Source organism: Vulpes vulpes, chromosome 9 (assembly GCF_048418805.1).
Source record: "Vulpes vulpes isolate BD-2025 chromosome 9, VulVul3, whole genome shotgun sequence".
Taxonomy (NCBI): domain Eukaryota; kingdom Metazoa; phylum Chordata; class Mammalia; order Carnivora; family Canidae; genus Vulpes; species Vulpes vulpes.
This window is the reverse complement of record NC_132788.1, coordinates 12,117,208-12,133,150: the sequence shown is the minus strand read 5'-3', so window position 1 is coordinate 12,133,150 and position 15,943 is coordinate 12,117,208. Positions and strand designations below refer to the sequence as shown.

Here is a 15,943-nt window from a genome sequence, read left to right as displayed (position 1 = left end):
GAATCTTGGTTGTTTTGTGTGTGTGTTTGGTTTTTGGGTCTGTTTTGGGGAGGATGGTTTGGATTTTTGTTTTGGGGGTGGGTTTTGGGGGATTGCTTTGGAAAACTGAAGTCCAAACCATTCACTGAGGGCCTTACATGGTCTCAGCATCCAACACAAGTCTTCAGATACTCAATAAATAATAGATTTTTAAAAACCTCTCTCTTGGGGCACCTGGGTGCCTCAGTGGTTGAGCATCTGCCTTTGGCTCAGGGTGTGATCCTGGGATCCTGGGATTGAGTCCCACATCAGGTTCCCCACCAGGAGCCTGCTTCTCCCTCTGCATATGTCTCTGCCTCTCTGTGATCTCATGAAAAAGTAAATAAAATCTTTTTAACAATTCTAAAAACAAAAACCTTTCCCATAACTGAAAGGGCACAGGATGCCTGAGTGACTCAGTTGGTTAAGTCATGAGCTGCCTTCAGCTCACGTCATGATCCCAGGGTTCTGGAATGGAGCCCCATGGCTGGCTCCCTACTCAGCAGGGAGTCTGCTTCTCCCTCTCTCTCTGCCCCTCCCCTGCTCATACTCTTTCTCTCTTTCTCTGTCTCTGTCTCTCTCTCTCTCAAACAATAAATAAAATCTTAAAAAAAAAAATGAAAGGCACCAAACAGGCAGGATGGGATGTCAGCCTTGGCACCATAGCAAGATCCCGGGGATCCCCTTGGTTGGAGAGTTCTAGGGAATCTAGGGAGATTGCAGACTGGGAGACCAAGGCTCTTTCACAACCAGTATCAGGTTAAATCACATGAAATTACTGATATATAACTATTCCTGGCCTATAAAACCATTTATTTCATAAAGCTTCACTATTTTAATAACCAAGACACCAGTATCAGTGCATGTACAGAGGTTATGTCTCTTCCAAAATAAGCAGAGTCTGATACTCTGGCAACCCAGCACAAGTAGGTACGATCTGTCAAGTATCTAGGTAACTTAACCCAAGCAAGCAACTGGGTGTTACAGATTAGAAACTGCTGGGGTCAGGGGCTCAATCAGTAGCATACCCCTTAGTCTCCAATCAGAATCGTAACAGCTGGCATTTATCAAGCAGGCACCTAGTTCAGGGCATCATATGTGGATTAACTCATTACATTGTCATACAACCCTATGGGGTGGGTTCTATTGGCCCCATTTTACAAATTAAGAAACTGAGACAGAGAAAGAAATCACTTTCCAAAAGTCCCCGGCAGGTAGTAGCAGAGGCAAGCTTAGCACCCAAGCTGTCTGCCTCCAAGAATCTCTGGGCTCCAGGCACACACTCGGGCTGCCTGGGGGTGCAAAGGGAGGTTGGCAAAGGAAACAAATCACAATGAGGTATCTGGAGCGCAAAACACTAGCTTTGGGCACCTATGTGGCTCAGCCGGTTAAGCATTTGGCTCAGGTCATGATCCTGGGGTCCTGGGATCGAGCCTCACATTGGGCTCCCTGCTCAGCAGAGTCTGCTTCTCCTTCTCCCTTGGTCTCTCTCACTGTTCCTCTCTCTGTCTCTCAAAAATAAATAAATAAATAAATAAATAAATAAATAAATAAATAAATAAAATATTTTTTTAGAAATTGGTAGTTTTATCACTGATAAAAATTGGATTAGAAGACGTGGCTCAGTCCCATTGCAAAGGAGAGGGTGCAGGAGCCCTGAAAAAGACCGAGTGGCCCACTTAGGGTGTGGGCCAGCTCAACAACTGCACATCTCCCTTCCCGGGCCGGCCTTCCTGTGGGACAGAGAGAAGGGAGAAGGAAGGCATCGTGCAGACAGGCTTCCTGGAAGACACAGAGAAGCCTGCAAAAAGCTGACTGGAGAGGAACAGGCTGCATTTCTTTTCCCAAAGTCAGTAGGCAGGTAACCCATTCTTCCTCCCATGGAAGCGAGTAAGGGAAGCAGAGCCAGAGGTTCTTTTTTTATTATTATTATTATTTTTTAAGATTTTATTTATTTATTAGTGAGAGACAGAGAGAGAGAGAGAGACAGAGACAGAGACACAGGCAGAGGAAGAAGCAGGCTCCATGCAGGGAGCCAGATGCGGGACTCGATCTCCAGGATCACACTCTAGGCTGAAGGCAGGCGCCAAGCCGCTGAGCCACCCAGGGATCTCCACCAGTGGTTCTTAACAAGATGTCCTCAGAGAAAATCCAGGGGGCTAAGAAACTGGCGAGGGGAAAAATTAGTTCTTTATTGTCATTGAACTCTATCTGACCTGCTCACCTCTAGCTGAAATTTAGCATTTCCTTCAGTTATGAAAGGAGGCAATAAGCCTGACTTGCATGAGCAGCGCATGTGACTCTAGGCCACAGACATCTCAGATGCTTTCGTTCCACGTTACGCTGTGCAGAGAGGCAGATCCCACTTATGTGCATCAGTACTTCAAAGTTAAGGAAGTTCCGATGCGCTGCTAGATCTTGATGTTTAGGATATTAAGAAACATGTTACATCACAATTTAAATTTGTTTTAGTGGGCAGGGGGTTGGGGTGACTGGGTGATGGGCACTGAGGGGGGCACTTGACGGGATGAGCACTGGGTGTTATGCTATATGTTGACAAATTGAACTCCAATAAAAAATAATAATAATAAAATAAATTTTAAAAAATAACACAACCTTTTCTAGTTTAAAATAATAATAAATTTGTTTCAGTATTTTGATAAGGGCATTTTGATATAATTAATTTCCTCTATGATATGATATAATTTCCTCTACTAACACAACATATGTGTATGTTACACAATATATGCATTAAATAACTTAAAAACATTCTGAGGGGCACCTGGGTGGCCAGCAAAGCCTCCACCTCTCGGTTTTGGCTCAGGTCATGATCTCAGGGTCATGGGATCAAGCCTCTCATGGGGCTGGCTCTGTGCTGAGCAGGGAATCTACCTGAGATTCTCTCTCTCCCTTTCTCTCTCTCTCTCTCTCTCTCAAATAAATAAAATAAATCTTTAAAAAATATATAAAAATAAAAACAATATTTTGAGAAGCGTTCGTAAGTTTTGCCAGAAGAAAAAAAACCAACAACAAAATATAAGAATCTCTGCTTGAAATGACATGCCTCCATGTAGAAACCCAGGGCAGTAGAAACAAAGCCCCTCTCCACCTCTGCCCTGCCCCAAGAGATTTAAACAAATCATAAATAACTAAATAATCTTATTTCTTTAGGTTTGACGTCTCTTCCCTTCTTGCCGTGAATCCAGTCCCATCTGTCCACCAGATCCCTCAAAAATGGAATGGAAATCTCTTATAACATACTGGTGGTTGGAAGATTTTGTTTTCTTTCTACCCTAATTTCTCTGAAACTAGGAAAAAGTGTTAAATGTAAATTTTCACTTTTGTTTTATGTATGTATGCCCTTGCCTTCTTCCAAAAATATTTTTAGGGATTTTTAAAATGCATGCCTTTTGGGACCATCACAAGCCAATATTCCTAATTATAGTGACTGGCAGTTCTGTGGTTTAATGATGCCCAAGTACCATTTCCTAGAATTCACCCGTTCACGTTCTGCTTTCCACATAGAGAAAAGTGCCAGTTCTTCCGAGAGAAACAGGTAAGAAACTGCAGACACCAACAATACGGGGTGCTTCACCTCTACTTGATAAAATGTAGATTTCGAAATTCTCACTTCAGATACCACTTCACACGCACCTTTATGTAAGGAAATCTTTTCCCCATCAAGCTCAGAGTGTGTGGGTGTTGGCAAAAATCTTGGTGGGGTCAGACTCAGCATACCCTAAGTGTCCATGACCAAGTACAGTTCAAACTTTCTTCCCCTCACTATAATCTTATTGTTCAACCAGGAAATTGAAATTAAGAGAGGGAGAAAAAAAAAAAAAACCTTGATGATCTAATGCTGACCTAGTCTTAAAGTTTTCATGTGCATTTTATTGTCTTATACTAGCCTCTTTTTTGGAATTTCTGTATTATTATTATTATTATTATTAAATTAATAGCACAAATATTTGCTCCTAAGACTCAAGCCTTTGTCCCTTTTGACAATCATTGTCACAATATCCAATTCTCTTCATCCATACATCTATTTTGGAAGCCCTTCACATTTAATTATCTTTATCCCAAAACTCTGGAGGAAAAAAAAAAGAATATGTAAACGGGCTTCCTTCCCTATCTCTGGCAAATACAAGCAGTGAGTTGGTGAGCATGAGCAAGCATGCTGTTGTCCTGGCGGACGGTGGGATACGGCCAGGTTCCAACAAGCCTTCTCAGTAAGAACTGTCTGGTCGGCCTCCTCAGAGAATCTAAAATCTCCTGAGAACTCATCCGTTGATTCCACCTGGTGTAGACACGTCTATAAAAATATCTGAACGGCCCTTTAATTCCAGCCTTTATAAAGAGTCCCTTGAGAGCCATAAAACCCATGCTACGAAATTAAAAAACTAGAGACAGATGACTTAGCCATTAATATAAGCACGTGCTCACACACACAAGGTGGGCTACAGCTACTACCACCGCACCCAGAAAATAAAGGACGAATACTGTTTTGTGAAATTTTGCTATTCTCTTCTAAGGGAATTCCTTTCTTACTAAAAAATCGGTGGAAATTCTTAGCCAGGTAAGACTTGGCCTGTCCCTGGCCTCATTGGCATCCTCTCCAGCTATTTGAGTCCTAATTCGGTCAACTGAAGACCATCTCAAGGGGCTCTAAACCTGTGAGGACTGTTTCTCTGTAGCAAGGTATTTCCTTTCAGCTGCAAATGGTTCTCAGTCCACAATGCATGAAGTGGTGATTTTAGGTGGACGGTCTCTCAACCCTAGTGCTGCTGCAATTGCCTTCATTCTGTGCCCTTGGAAATGTCGGCTCCTATTTGCCCCGAGCTCGTTGGCTGTGCTCGTGAGGCCCTCCAGCTCTGTCCTTACTCTGTGCCTTGAATGATCCGGGCCACCGAGGCTCCACACATGCAGCCTCAGTGGCCAAGGAGGGTTTTTAAAGCAACTGACTATAACTTACAGACTGGATGAGGTTTCCCAGACATGTGGCATTCCTGGTCATCTTGATAGTCCCTGGGCAGCCCATTTGACGTGCTCCCTGGGGCCCAGGCTCAAGGCTTTTGAGTTTAACCCTTTGGTTCCCATGGGCTCGCAGGCAATGCTAGGAGTTCTCACCCATGGGGTCAGGACACTGTGTATATGAGTCACAGAGTGTGCCTCATTCATTACCGATGTTGGAAAATGATTGACCTCCTAAATGAGCCAGAGCCAATTCTAGGTTATTCCTGTAACAGTGACAACTTCATCCACCCTTTCTTTTGTGAGACATAGAGAGCTGTGTGGACTTCTGCCCTGGAATAAAATGCATCCTATGTTACCTAAGCCGGAGGCTCTTATTTCTTGTGATGATTAGAAACCATTATGGTCCTTAGTCCTTCCCTCTCCTCCCCTCCTATTTGGGTGTTTCAATAAAATCTGAATACACAGTGAGTGCATAGTGCCCAGAAACACCAACTAATCATTGTAGTGGAGTAAGGAGGAGGGAGAGGAGGAAGCTGAAAATGCCTGATCGACTACTGAGCAGTGTCACAATCAACCTGTGCCACATAAACTGAGAAATATCTGTTCTAAGGAGGGCTATAAGAAATTGCCCGTACTTGACCATTTCTGACCCACAAAAGTTGTGGTTATTTTGTATGGTTCAGTTTAGCATTCACATTGCACTTAAAATGACCTGGGAAGAGACTGGAAAGAATCACCCAGTCCTACCCGAGGACTCTGCAGGCCATGGAAGGAGGCTGCCCACAATGTTTTTATTTTGTTTTGTTTTGGTCCATTTTTACCCAAGAGGACTTCAACAATACAGAGCGCGAGAAATGCCTCCTTGTTTTTACCCATGTTTGGGAATATACATCTGAGAACAGCAGTGGAATTTCTTCCTCGGCTCTTGCCCCCCCATCGCTGCAAAAAAAAAAAAAAAAAAAAAAGTGCATCAACAGTTTGAGAATGGTCAGTCTCAATCCTCTAGAAATGGAAAGCTATTATTTTAAAGTTTCTGAGAAAGTATCCCACAGAGGGGAACAAATTATCCTTTTACTTGGGCTTCTCTGACAGGGTTTCTCCATCAGTTGCAAGGTACCGTGATACCTGCCGCTGCGACTTGACTCCAAAATACAAATAAAAATGAGACCATGTGTGTCAAGGATTTAAAAACGATTGTATCCTTTTAAAAAGTCGATTATATTTTCATTTCTCAAGTTAATCGGTTGTTGTTGCAAGAAGGGAACTCACCAACTGTATTTTAAGTAAGCGTTACTGTGGTCAAAATCCTTCAGTGTGGGAAGTATTCTTTCCTTCATGTGTTCACAGGTATTTATGGAACCAGGTCATCCTCCGGGGCCAAGAACATAACAATTATGATTTCAAAACAAAGGTGTGGCTATCAGCCATTTGAACATTGGCAGCCTCCCTCTTCTTCTTTCCAGTACTAAACTGCCAAAGACACCAAAATGCTTAGCTTTGCAGGTCTGGCCTTTAATTAAAAATTACAAATCTACACATGATAGAAATGCTTTATTGAGTGATAGCCAGTCCAGATCAGAACAGGTGTTAGGAGATATCTTCACCTGTTGACATTTCCAGAAGATTTCATTCATCATGGAGAAAGGAAAAAAGAATATGGAGAGGCACCAAAATGCTTGATTGGTCATCCCCTGGTTACTGAACAATAGCCGTGCAACACAACAATGGCAATGCTAGTTGTACTAGTCTGCACACGCTGCTATAATAGACTACCATAGACTGGGTGGCTGGAACAATAGACTTGACTTCCCATAGTCCTGGCGCCTGGGAAGTCCAAGATCAAGAGGTCAGCAGATTTGGTTCGTGATGAAGGATCTCTTCCTGACTCGCAGATGGCCTCCTTTCACAGTGTTCTCACCTAGTGGAGAGAGGGAGAGAAAGAGCAAGCACTCCAATGGGGCACTAATCCCATCAGGAGAGCCCTGCCCTTATGAGCTCCCCTGGATCCCACTGGCCCCCCAAATGCCACTTCCAAATGCCAGCACGGTGGTGGTTAGGGTTTCAACCTATGAATGGGGGTGGGGGTGGGGCATAATTCAGTCCATAGCACTGGTTACAACAACAAATACCTCTTGAAAGTTCTAAATCCTATAGGTGGCTCAGTGCTTGAGTGTCTGCCTTAGGCTCAGGCCATGATCCCAGGGTCCTGGGATCAAGCTCCCTGCGGGGAGCCTGCTTTTCCCTCTGCCTATGTCTCTGCCTCTCTCTCTCTGTGTCCTCATGAATAAATAAATTTAAAAAAATAAATAAAAATAAACTTTTTAATTTGGCTTAGACTGCAGTTTCGAGCTATCCAAATTTAACAAATACTAATAAAATAACAGAGATGGCCATTTTAAAACTCCTCCATGCTCTGGGCCTACCTGGAATCTTTAGTAAACCGTAGCCACACACCAAGAAACTTAAATTACCTTTTCCTTGGAGTATTTATATTTCTTTCTTTCAACTTACTCTTTGGCCTGAAAAAGAAAAAGAAAGAAAGAAAGAAAGAAAGAAAGAAAGAAAGAAAGAAAGAGAAAACCAATTTGGTGAAGTGTGCTAAAATTAGCCTGTGTGCACCGTTTCTCCTTTTAGCTTCATTGTTACAAACAGATTCCTAATTGTCTTGGAGACTCAGAAAAATCTCCTGCGAATGCACTAAGCATATTTGATTGAAGTTCGTGAGGGGCACTGATGCACCCCTGGGTTCGGGGCCCTGCTTCTTCGGACCCTTCAGCGCTACCATTCCACCCTCCTTAATCACACACTTGTTTGGAATTCATTTCTGCCCATGCAGAATCTGGGTATTAAATGCTCTGAGTTGCTATAGTTAGAGAGACTCTATTTTTAGTTACAAACTGTTTTCCTGAGATACATACAGCTGCTCATTAACACTGGAAGGCTTTTTCCCAACGCGCTTGTGTTCTCCTCCTTCCTTTTCAATGCCCAACAGGCTTCGGAGGGAAAAATACAAATGCTGGTTATATTTAGTTTCTACTCAGCCCTGTCAAGCCCTAAATCAAGAGGAAAGTTATAAATACACTTGCAAGGAAAATGCTCTCATTTAAGGACCACGTTAGTGCCACACGGTGTTGTGGTATAAAGCCTCATGAGGGGATTAAAAAGGTTTTAAAATAAGAGGTTAAGTAAATTAAAGTTTGACTTTTAAAATACATTATCCACTACGTGGAGTCGGTGTTCTTGTTAGGTGGCATCAAAGAGCACGTGACGCCTAAGAGGCCTCCGTTCGTTGTTTGTGGCATGTAGAAGGGTTGGCAGTGAGCACCGGGTATTCAAAACAGGTGGATTGCTGGAATGAACGTACCGGTTTGCATAGTTCACCCTTTGAAGCGAATTCCCTGGAAAGGTGAGCATTGCAAACCCACCAAGGTCCAACGCATTCCCAGCAATGGGGCCAACAGTCCGAGCCTGCAGGCTGCTCGGTGCCAGAGAGCTTTCCCTCACACAGATGCGACAAGAGGCATCCCCGGGTCCTGATCTCCTGGCTCCTTAAAATTCTCATACCTCGACCAGCTGGTCGCTCCCCGATTGATCCCCTTTTGCTCCTCGCCAGCTCATCACCCATTTCCAGACCAGCAGCAGGAACCACCAACCCAACACCCTCTTTGGGGGGCCCTTTCATCTCTCCGCAAGGGGTCGTACACATCATGACCACCCACATCTTCCATTTCACACCAGAATCAGTGTCAGGGGAGGCAGGGGCTTTGGCACTCAACGGGCTTGCATTTAAATCCAGACTCATCTACTTTTAGCTGGAGAGGGTGAGGGGCTACCTTGAGTGAGTTGTTTCAACTCTCAACTTTGGTTTCCCCACTGAGGCAGAAGGCGGAGAGGGTCAACTCCAGAGGGTTGTCAGGAAAATGACAAGAAATTATTAACATGCATAATCCAGCTCAGTTCCAGGTGCTAGAAGGAAATGTTCCATGAATGGGGACAGTTAGGATTCCCAAGTGTATGAAATTTCACCTCCAACAATCGTCCTCAACCTTGACTTGATCCTTCCACTTCCGTTCAACTTCTATCCATTCCATGGCAGTCTGTTTCCCCCTCAATTTTTCTTGCTCTCCAGAAATTTCTTCCAGTCACAAAGCCAAACAAGGCTCCTTGATGATTCTAAGAGCAGCAAACTGCTATGCCCACAGACGAGAAAAGGAAAGCCATCATCTTTGAAATAAAATATTTGAAGTGACATATAGGACTCCATGGTCAGTAAAATAGGCTACCGGGGCTCAGCCTTGGAAGTTAGCAAATTATAAAAGTGCTTCCACAGCCAGTGTGTTCCAGATTCCGAATCAGTAAGTTGCAGCCACATATGGTATGACTTGATAGCAAGTTGAAACCTGTGTCGTTAAGCATTTTCCCACACCTAGCACATCTTCCTCTCTCTGTTTTATTGTTTTGTTTTGTTTTTCTAAGATGTGGCTTGGAAAGGAGGTAGACAGCTCTCCAACACAGATAAAAGTGCAGGAACCCAGCATCCCGAAAGGAGTGACAGTACGAGAGTGGTCTGCTTGCTGAGGTATTACTGCTTTTCATCACAGCAAATGTCTGGCCAAGAAATAATCATCAGTCCTTCTCGAGAAACACCTGTAACTTCAGCTTATTTTTTTCCCCCTTTACATTTCATCCCTTTCTTGTTTTTAAGGAGGGCTTTACCATATGGCAGGAATGTGTCTCGTTTTTATGATCAGCACTGCAGGCTTCGTGAGAAAAATAAATGGAAGTTCCTAAAGTTTAAAAGCCTACACCAGACACGGTGTCCATGAATTTTGTATTAACACATGAAGCAGGTGTTCACAAATATCTCTGCTGCGGTCCCTCTAGAGCTGTGCTGTTCGATGCAGAATCCATTAGACACATGGGACCACTGAAATTAAAATGAATCAAAATTAAGTAAAAGTAACTTTCACTGCACTTTCTTTTTTTTTTTTTTTTTTTAAGATTTTATTTATGAGAGACACACAGAGAGAGGCAGAGACAATGGGCAGAGGGAGAAGCAGGCTCCCTGCAGGGAATATGATGTGGGACTCGATCCCAGGACCCCGGGATCACGACCTAAGCTGGAGGCAGAGGCTCAACCACTGAGGCCCCCCCCCCACCCCAGGTGCCCCAGCCCACATGTGGCTGGTAAATACCATACTGGACAATACAGATAGAAGCAGGTCCTTCTTGCGGAAAGTCTTCCATCGAACAGTGCTGCTGCGGAGCACAGGGTTTTCATGGACATCTGCACCATAGCCAGATGATGAATTTTTTGGGAGAGAAACAGTGCTGTTCTGGCCCAGGGTTCACATAAAGACTTCTCTATTTCACCACATGCCTCTTTGGTACTCCCACCGTGTTGCACAAGAAAATCGTCTCTCTGCTTGTCTGATTTAGTGGCTGGTTGCTCAGGAAGAGCTGAAGTCACAGATTTCAGACTTCTGAATCTGTTACACAACCCATCTGGCAACGAACGGCCAAGGAGTCAACCTTTGTTCTAAACCCCTTGGTTAGCAAGCAAACTGGGCAAGGACGACACTCCGTTGGCATGTTCTCCCCAAAGACAACAGAGATTATATGAGCCTGCAACCAAGGCCATGATGGAGTTCTAAAAATGAGGCTCCCCCCCACACACCTCCATTTCCCATGTGGCCTTATTGACACTTAGGAGAATGACTCTGGACATTCTCAAGAACCTCAGCACGTGGACCACCTGCTCGGAGAGGGAGGGCCGAGAACAGAACAAACCATCTCAGCCTGAGGACGGAGCCAGGCCTTCGCACTAGTCCTCTCGGTTCAAGCACAGAAAATATGCTGCTGCCCCCCCCCTTTTATTATTTGGACGCTAATTTCCCCCCTTCTGAAACGCATCTATTAAATTTGGTAGCCGGATAAGCGTTTGATTAAATATGGGTTGAGCTGGCTTTCACTTAACTCTGCCATGAGCTTATTAAATTAAAAGAAGATTGTTAAGAAGATCAAAGTTCCTCCCTTTAATTCCTTGAGATCATTTGGGGAAACCAATGTTTATCTCGGTAAAGTTCAAGTCTGCATAACTCAGAGGCAGCCAAATCTGACATCCAACCACCGAACCTTGCAGAGGCCCTTTCTCCCTCCTTCCACCCCCCCCCCCCTTGGGTTCCCATCCCCTGCATAGACTACAGTTTGGAAGTCGCTGAATGAATTCACAAGTACTACTGTTTGCACTTTCACGCATGGTTTAAAGGCAGAAGTATCAGGTTTCACAGCGCTGGGAGGAAGTTGGCAGCCACTTCAAAGTAATTTTGAAGCATCTATTACTTTATTAAGCAAGGGCAATAATGATCCACAAAGCGCCAACTTGCTCGTGTTTTCCTGTCCTTCCTGCATTTCGTTGCAAATACCGAGTCTTTCTTTGCCTGCTTAAACACCCGTTGGTACGTTGCCTTTAAAAGTACAGGTCTGACAGTGATCACCACTAAAAAGCCAAAACCACACAGCGAAGTGACTTATACAGCTCTGGGACTACGGAGGGGTAGGAAAGTCTGCCCTAAGATAATTTGTCTCTTGTCACTTTGCCTGTAACAGAATGCACTGTGCCCCCGCCCCACTTGCTTTATTTCTGCGCTCTCTGTATTTCTACAGATATTGTGAAACCCAAACACAATTACAAGTGGTTAGTCCTCACAGTAACTCAACATATTTAACTGTGTGTTTCCAAATAGCCTGACGCTTGCTAACCTAAGTGGAGACAGATTAAGGGCATATATTCTGTGTTATACCCTAGAAACATGCAACCTAGTCTGGGAGGTAAGTCTAACTCACCTTAAGCAACAATGACAAATTGGAGATGAATTACATAGGAATTTGGGGAAATGAATTCTTTTCCCCAGTCCCTTTCTACTTCAATGCTCTGTATATTCCAGGGCAGAGTAAGTAGGAGGTTCCAGGGGGCCTTTCAGGCTCTAAGTCTTGTGGATATTAAGACCTGAGGTGACAATTGAACTGCCATTCCTGAAACTTGACCTTGCCCCCTTTTAACAAGGCTGGTTCTTCCCAAGTGATCCCTCGCACTTAGGATCTATTTGTCAGCAGCTAGTGAAACTCTAGCCGAGTTTAACCTCTTCTCTCTCCCATGGTCCACCCTGGGATAGATGCAGGGAGGTGAGTTACTTTCAGAGCCACAGTGACCAGATCAGCCTTTTGAATGTTCTCCGTCAGCACGGGGTCCTGCCAAAGTCGTCTGTAAGCTCCTATACGTGAATAATTTCTATAGATGCCAAATATCAAATGCGATTACTGGTCTGCTCATGTATACATAAAATAGAAATGGTTTGGTGATTATAATCCCTCTACCACCAAAGAATCCAACGTTAAGAACATGGAAATGGCATCTACTCAGGAAAGCCAAGGCAAAGTTTAGTGATGATCATGCTCACAGCTAGCCAGTCATCTGAGCATCTCAGGACTGAGGCCTGAGGCCAGAGTTTGAGGCTTACAGTTGGATATGGGAGAGCATAAAGGGAGAAGTGGGGCACCATGGGGGCACCATGTCTGGTTCGCACAATGTAGCCACTGCCTGACTTTTCTCTTTTATATTAAGGACAAAGTCAAAGTTAGTTATCTCCTTCGCCTACACCAATAATGCTCATGTAACAATTAAATAAGAGCTAAGTTTGTGCTCTTTTCCCTATGATTTTCTTGAGTCAGAGAGGTCATTTCTCAACATCACAGTTAAATTGGTTCAATTCCAATAAATACAGAAGCAGAGAAAACATTCCCATACGCAAAGGGCTCGTAGAAGGAATTCAGAGAAATTAGAAAGGAATCCATTTTTACAATAGTGAAGAGTGACTTCTTAAGGAGTAATGCTTCTTTTTTTAAGCAATTATTCATGCAAATGAGCAATGGCTTTCAAAACAGTCATCTTAGAAGTTGATGTATGACAAAGGCACAGTTCTCCCCAACACGTTTTTAAATCCCGACTTGGGAGTTGCCTTCAGCTCTAGTGCAGGAGACACATCTGAAAATCTAGCCCATTACTTTAAAATCCTTTGGTGGAGGCCAAAATGGCCTTGTCCAGCTTGATCAGTCACTTTATTAACCCAGTATCTCAGTTCACCCAGGCTCTATACCAAAATACCATAGATTGGGTGGTTTATTTATTTATTTTTATTTATTTATTTGTTTGAGAGAAAGAGAGTGAGAAAGAGTGAGCACAAGTGAGAGGAGGGGCAGAAAGAGAAGCAGACTCCCCACTGAGCAGGGATCCTGATGGGGGGGGTGGCGGGGGAGGAGAGGCTCAACTCTAGAACCTCAAGATCATGACCTGAGACGGGGCAGATGCTTAACTGACTAAAGCCACCCAGGTGCTCATAGACTGGGTGGTTTAAAAGCAACAAAGATTCATTTCTCCTGGTTCTAGAGGCTTCAAAGTCTAAGATCAAGACCCCAACTGATTGGGGTCTCATAGACAGCCATCTTTTCTCTGTCCTCACATAGCAGAAGGAATGAGAGAGTTCTCTGAAGTCTCTTTTATAAAGGCACTAATCCCATTATTAATCCAATGAGAGCCCTCAAAGGCCCCCACCTCCTAATTCCATCATCTTGGGTCCTAGAATTTCACATGTAAATTTGGGAGTGTGGGGGACACAAACATTCATTCTATAGCACCCAGCTTGAACCACTGTTATAGCTGGAACCACTGTTAGATTTTCTCAAAATATTAAATAGCTTCACCAGTAATGAAGGATGTCCCCAGTGAGAAAGTTCAAAAACACAAGTCACAGTCTCCAAAGATCATTTCCAAAGGGGCATTTCACAATGGTTGGAGCAAAGGTAGCATTACGGGAATAAGTTTACTGTGTCCCAAGATAACTTTGCTAAAGAACACTCATGCAAAGATCTAAGGGTTCTTTCATGCTAGAATATGTCACCCATTGCCATAGCTTTGTAGAGTCACACATTTCTCTGCCTCCATCACCCCTCCCCCATAGCCTTCCTTCGTTTCTCCCTAAATCCTGCACCCCACATCAAGTCCCATGTTTTCCAGGAAATTTTCCTGACCAACCAGCCTACCCTCTGTCAACTCAGCCAAGGTTGCTTAGGCTTTCCCTTAACTCTTCCTCTTTTTCTGCCTAATGTACCCGATACGATTTTTCTGTGTTCTTACCTTTTTGTTCATGGTTTCATATCTCCCTTCCCAATTAAACTGTAGGATACTTGAAGGCAAAGCTCTCTCTTGAGCTTCCGGTATTTACTACATTATCCAGCACTGTGTCTAATGTGTAACAGCAACTCGATAAATATTAATTAATTGCAAGATAACTTTCCCATCTGACTTTTATCTAATATTGTCCCCCTTAGAAGTTTTTGGCTATGCAAAGAATAAAAATACAATGGACAGGCCATTAGATATATCCTTAACTTTGTACAAATGATAAAAGTCCTCATCCTTAATTTTGGTCAACAAATATTTACTGAGCACTCCCTATATGACAGCCACTCTTCTAGGTGCTCAGAATATGACTATATAAGGACAGAGCTTACATTTCTAGTGAGGGAACAGAAAAAGAGCTAATTAATAATAATAATCAGAAATAAAAAGTGAAATATGTATTCTATCCAATGGTGACAGTTGCTGGAGAGAAAGAAAGAAAGCCCAGAAGAAGAGTAGAGAATACAGGGTGGGGGATGGAGCTGGGATAGAAGTGGGCAGAAGATACAATTTTAAAGCTGATGGTCATGGAAGACTCAGGAGGAAGGTGATATTTGAGGAATGACTTAAAGAGAACAGGCTATCAAACCTGGTAACATGTAGAGAACACTTGGGAAACTCAAAAAACTAAGGATGCACATAGGTAATTGCTGATAATCTGAGTCTGGTGTTCCATGTCTGGATCCCTGAAAATGGCTTTAAAGCTTCCTGTGCTTATGTATACCTAAATATTAATTACAATGTGCCATTATTATTATTATTATTATTATTATTATTATTATTTTGGGAGAGAGAGAGCACAGGTGAGCACTGGGCAGGTAGAGGAGTTGAGGAATTAGAGGGAGCAGGAGAGAGAGAATCTTAAGGAGGCTCCGAGCCCAGCACTGAGCCTGACACAGGGCTGAATCACAGCCCTGAGATCATGGCCTGAGCCGAAATCAAGAGTCAGGGGCTTAAGCGATTAAGCCCCCCAGTGCCCCACAATGTGCCATTGATCTTTTATTATATGTCTCCCTCAAGAGACTATGAGTGATTTGAAGGCAGGGATTATCTCATTTATCAACACAAACCTCATGGTATTTAATACTATTCCTGGCCAATAGTGAAAAGTCAATAAGTGTTTGCTGAATATTGAATAAATCTCCATTCTAGCAAACAATTCATCTCATCTAAAGTCAAAGCATAGCTTATCCTAATTTGAGCCAAATAGCATTTGTGTAGATATATTTATTTTTAATGTAAACGGTTGGCAAACATCTTTTCAAATAAAGAATTGCATCTCTTATAAAAATCAAGGAAAGCTGGCCCCATCTCCTCTTTTGACACTGCACCATGGAGAACTTGCCAAATATGGATTTAAAACTGGGTAGCACATTTGCTACTGTTCAATAAAAGAGGAACAGCTAGTACCAGAAGCAATGATGCAGGTTCCCAAAGGAAAACTTTAAACTAGCACACACAGTACTAATTTAGCCTGAGAATTATTAACATGAGGAAAAAGTGAAGTTCAAGTCATCGGAACACTCAAGGACTAAGATGACCGTCAGTCTCCTTGGCGTAATCGTGGTTGTGTAAAGATGTGACTGTCTTACTGCTTCTAAGTTGGGGGAGGGACTGTGAGGAGTGCCAATTTCTCCTCAACTGTGATCTCTGTACCTCCTGGAAGAGACATTTTCTTTCTCTCTTCACTCATCTTCAGTTCTTCACTCATCT

General features: G+C 43.3%; 1 long non-coding RNA gene across 2 annotated transcripts; it reads right to left on the bottom strand.

The window, feature by feature from the left end:
• Positions 1–6,526: 6,526 nt before the first annotated feature.
• LOC140594048 (uncharacterized) lies at positions 6,527–14,243 on the bottom strand. Of its 2 annotated transcripts, XR_011994578.1 has the most exons (3): positions 14,186–14,243; positions 7,464–9,919; positions 6,527–6,910 (listed from the first exon to the last, which is right to left on the bottom strand). It is a non-coding gene; the product is annotated as an uncharacterized lncRNA (long non-coding RNA). The 2 variants fall into 2 exon arrangements; XR_011994577.1 differs by having other exon boundaries at positions 6,527–9,919.
• Positions 14,244–15,943: the final 1,700 nt, after the last annotated feature.